The sequence below is a fragment of the Sus scrofa genome, chromosome 2, assembly GCF_000003025.6.
Source record: "Sus scrofa isolate TJ Tabasco breed Duroc chromosome 2, Sscrofa11.1, whole genome shotgun sequence".
In the NCBI taxonomy this organism is placed as follows: domain Eukaryota; kingdom Metazoa; phylum Chordata; class Mammalia; order Artiodactyla; family Suidae; genus Sus; species Sus scrofa.
The window spans coordinates 141,849,016-141,854,053 of NC_010444.4; the positions used below are offsets into that span (position 1 = coordinate 141,849,016).

Sequence of the window (5,038 nt, forward strand, 5' to 3'; positions counted from 1 at the left end):
TAAATCATTCCGTTTCTCTCACCTTGAAATCAAAGTAATGACTTCTGGTCACCCTATCTTTTCTGCTGGTCTCCCTTTACCTGCTGAAAAGCCTGCGTTCCGATAGGCAGCTCCTGCTTTGTTCTTAGACACACAAAGGCTGAGATTTTCCCGAAGTTCATCAGTGTCACAAGGCCAGGCTAGGGAGATCAGTGCCCTGAGTTCTTGTTTGTCCCTAGCATGAGACTATCAGTACATTCCGAGCATAGTGGGAGGCAGCAGCATGATACAGCAGAAACAGCTTTGGAGGCAGAAAGACCCCAGTTCAAATCCATCTTGACTGATTGGTACATAAAGTCAATGAATCCTCTGAGCAGGTTTCCCCATCTGCGAAAGAGAGCGAATAATATCTACTCTGACAAGAAACGTGGGTAAAGAATCGATACCGAGAAAGTACTCAGTACCTTTTAGCCCCTTCTTCCCCGCTCCAGCACATTCCCTTCATCCAGAATGACTTTTTCAAACGTCACCTTTTCTTGGTCCAAGGCTGTAAGGCCAATCCCTTGGCACCTTCCATGGGAGACACTGACAGGATAGTGAGATCAGGGGATATGCTGCCTTCTGAATGTTGTTGTGTTTTCACAAAGACCTTCAGGATAGGGAGGTTTAATGTGGCCGGGGCAGTGGTAATGGGTCGTCTTTATCCTCTTCTGGGAAATTTACAAGTTCTATGAGACACCTCCAAAAGTTTCTGAGAACATAGTGAGGAAAGACATATTTCATTTCCGCCTGCTCTGTGACCTGCAGACACCACCTTAACAATAGGTACCTTGGTCATTAGCAGTGAATTGTACTACTTTGCATAGAAAAGGCTTGCAAGGTTCCATGACTCTCACACAGGAAACACAAGTCTATAAATAAAGTTCAAGGCACTCAACACCTTAAATTGTCCTGAAATATTGTACATTTGTTGAAATAAATTATACATTAACATTTACTTGAAACTTTTTGTCAGATTAAGAGTCCATATGATCTTTGGAGTTCCTGCCATGGTGCAGTGGAAAGGAATCCGACTAGGAACCATGAGGTTTCGGGTTCAATCCCTGACCTCGCTCAGTGGGTTAAGGATCAGGCGTTGCCATGAGCTGTGGTGTAGGTCGCAGCTACAGCTCCGATTGGACCCCTAGCCTGGGAACCTCCATGTGCCGTGGGTTCGGCCCTAGAAAAGACCAAAAAAAAAAAAAAAAAAAAAAAGTACATATGATCTTTGACTCAGTGATTAACATTTCTAGAAATCTCTCCTACAATATACTCACATATATATACAATACATATGCAGAATCATATTTATTGCAGCTTATTTGTACCCAGAAAGACCAGAAATAAGTGGTTAAGCATTATAGAAGAGTCATACAATGGAATATTCTGAACCCATTAAATGATAAACGATTTTTAAGTGCTGAAAGAGAGTGAAAGGAATTATGAACCGTGATTCTTATCTTGCAGGATCTTATGACTTGGTTAAGAAGGCTCAAAGGGAGTTCCCTGGTGGCCTAGCAGTTAGGGACTTGGCTGTTGTCACTGTTGTGGTGTGAGTTCCATCGGTGGCCCAGGAACTTCTGCATGCGGTGGGTGCGGCCAAAAAAGAAAATAAGGGTCAAAGATGCACAGATCTTTTACTTTAAATTATGTGTCTTCGATGTTTTTTACTTTGTGTTCTTAAAGAAGAATCTTTTGGACTAGGGGTTGGCAAACCACAGCCCATGGGCCAAATCCAAGTCCTTGTCTATTTTTGTACATAAAATTTAATTGGAACACAGTTATGCCCATTCCCTTACCTGCTGTCTAGGCTACCATCCTAATACAGAGTTGAGCTGTTACAACAGAAATCATATGGCCCACAAAGCCAAAAATATTTACTAACTGCTCCATTATGGAAAAAAATTTAACTCCTCTTGTAGGAGGTCTTTAAAAAAAACAAACAAACAACCTTAAAAATGGTTTGGAATTAAGGTTTAGTGGTTTTAAAATATGTCCATAAATTCTTTGATACACCTTCCTTTAAAAGATGAAGCTGAAAGCCCTGGGTCACCCCTGTCTGGGAGACTTATGCCTGCTGGTGGTGGCCGATTTGCTTTCTGGTAGTGGTGTGGAGGTGGTGGCCGCAGCCTCTGGGCTGGGATGGACCATACTCTCCATGGAGGGAAGGGAGGTGACCAGGAGTCATGGCCAATACAGCGGTGGGCAGGTGGACCGACTATTGCTGCTGCAAGATTTGTGGGCTGTTAGTGTTTTGCAAATCATGAAGCATACGGAGCCTCAGGTAAAACAAGTTTTTCACAGTCTATCCAAATCTGCCTTCAATAGTGGCTATTACAGGGGTGGAGTTGAACCAAAAATGATAAAATGAGAAGCAGTGTTAATACTAGGCATAAATCCTACTGCCGATAAAGGAAAAATGAGAGACGCTCATCGACAAATAATGCATTTAAATCACTCAGAAAAGGCAGGGTCTCCTTATATACCAGGGGACAAAATCAATGAAGCTAAAGATTGACTAGACATTCAAGCTAGAAAATGAAATAAATATATGATGAATTTTAAGTTCTTATTTATGTATGTATCTAAGGACCAGCCTTTTTTATCATAAAGTGCCCCAGGATTTCCTGGTGGCTCAGCAGGTTAAGGATCCGGTGTTGTCACTGCTGTGGCTCAGATCGCTGCTGTGGGACAGGTTCAAGTCCCTGGCCCGAACCCTTCCACACGCTGCGGCATGGCCAAAAAATAAAAAAATAAAAAGCCTCAAAGCTAGAATAAATTAATATACAAACGTACAAGATGAAGCTTAATTCTCTCTGTGAGTGTGGACTGAACTTAGCAGTTTGCTTTTAATAACTAGAGTCTTGTGCAAAAAGGGTGTGTGGGAGTTCCCGTTGTGGCGCAGCGGAAACAAATCCGACTAGGAACCATGAGGTTGCGGGTTCGATCCCCTTTGCTCCGTGGGTTAACGATCCGGCGTTGCCGTGAGCTGTGGTGTAGGTTGCAGACGCAGCTCGGATCCCGTGTGGCTGTGGCTCTGGTGTAGGCCGGTGGCTACAGCTCCAATTAGACCCCTAGCCTGGGAACCTCCATATGCCACAGATGCAGCCCTATAAAGACAGAAAGACAAAAAGAAAAAAAGGGGGGGGTGTGACTTCTGATACTGGGTCATGAAAGGTTATGGCCTTCTCCTTGCCCTCTCTCAGATCTCTTGCTGGAGGGAGGCCAATTGCTGTGTTGTAAGGACACGCAAGGAGCCCCATGGAGAGGTCCGTGTGGCAAGACCCTGAGACCTCCCGCCTACAGCGAGCAAGGAGCCAGGGCTCCTACGAACAGCTATTTAAATTAACCATCTCGGATGTCTTCAGCTCCAGTCAATCCTTCAGATGGCTGGAGTCCTGTCAGTGTCTTGACGGCAACTTCATGAAAACCCCCCAAATCAGAACCACCGAGCAACACCTCTCCTGAAATCCTGACCTACGGAAACTGGGAAACAGTATTTGCTGTCTTAAGCTGCTAAATTTGGGGACGATCTGTTATTCAGCTACAGAGCATCAATACAAAGCTGAAAGCTACAGGTGCTCTACAGCCGTGGGGCCCTCAACTTTCTCTTCAAGGGCTAGAGAGGCAATGTTTTAGGCTTTTGGCCCAGATGGTCTCCGGGACAACTCCCCAACTCTGCTGTTGTGGCAGGAGAGCAGCCACACACAGTAGGGAAACAAATGAACATGGCTGTGCTGCAATAAAACTTTATTTACAAATACAGAAAAACAAGGTCCTGCTATATAGCACAGGGAAATATATCCAGTCTCCTAGGAGAGGCCATGATGGAAAATAATATTTAAAGAAAGGATGTATATATATGTGTGTATGCCTGAGTCACTTTGCTGTACAGCAGAAATTGGCACAACATTGTAAATCAACTATAATTTAAAAAAACCAAAACAAATCAAATACAGGCAGCGATGTGCCATAGTTTGCCAACCTCTGCTCTAGAGAAACCAATTTTAATGATATTAAGAAATGATTAGAAAGGAGTAATAGAAGCTGGAGGATTTCTCAGCTTAAGGCTGCAAAGCCAACCACCAAAGACACCCCTGATTACAAAAGAGTATGGATACAGTGGACATATGGTCACAAGTCTTTTTTTTTTTAATCTTTCCCTGGACGTTTTGGCCAAGAGAGGAGAAATAAAATAATTGGAAGGGTGGTGGGATTTTTTTCTATTTCCTTTAAGAAATCATAGAACGAGGGCTGAGCGCTCCCCAGGCAAGAGAACGAGAAGACAGAAAAGAGGAGAAAACTGCCCTTGGGGTCTTTTCGCCGAGCCGCTAAGACCTTTGAGCAAAGCTGAGTTTTAAACCTTCAAAGCAAGTCTGTCAACCACGGGAGGAAGATCACCTTCCATTAACACTTGGGCAAAGGAAACGCAACTCAAAATTAGGTAACTGTGGGTGCAAATTAAAAAAGGACCCAGATTTTACCGAAGTCTATGTCAAACCATTTTGCTCCAAGTGTACCACATTTTCTCTGTGGTCCTTTGAACTCAGTCAATTGTTCAGGTCCATAAACTTAACGAAATATACTCTTACGAAAAAACCTCACAACTAACCAGAATCCTATGAGGACCCGACTTCTGTTAGAAAGAAGCCTGACTGGATCTTACCACCATCGTCAGAAGTCACTGCTTTTACTGGCAGCTCCTCAAACTGCAGACTTACGCTTCAGCCATGCAACCCGGCCCTATTGTAATCGCAGCCAAGATGTACCGAATGCCTCCCAAACGCCAGGCCCTGGGCAAAGAGCATGACAAATGCATGATTTCCTCTAGTCCTTCCAATAACCCTATGGGTCAGTGTTAGCATTATCTCCATCTTATGGATGAGAAAAAAAAAATAAAGCCCGAGACTCAATAACTTATCCAAGGTCACTCAGCTAGGACATGGCAGAGCTAGAGTTTGAACCTGGGGAGTCAACGTATGGAGCCCACCGTCCTGACATCAGCTGCCAACCCCGAGGA

The 5,038-nt window shown here is 44.0% G+C and overlaps 1 pseudogene; it reads left to right on the forward strand.

The window, feature by feature from the left end:
- Window positions 1,259-2,989, forward strand: LOC110259508 (annotated as a pseudogene).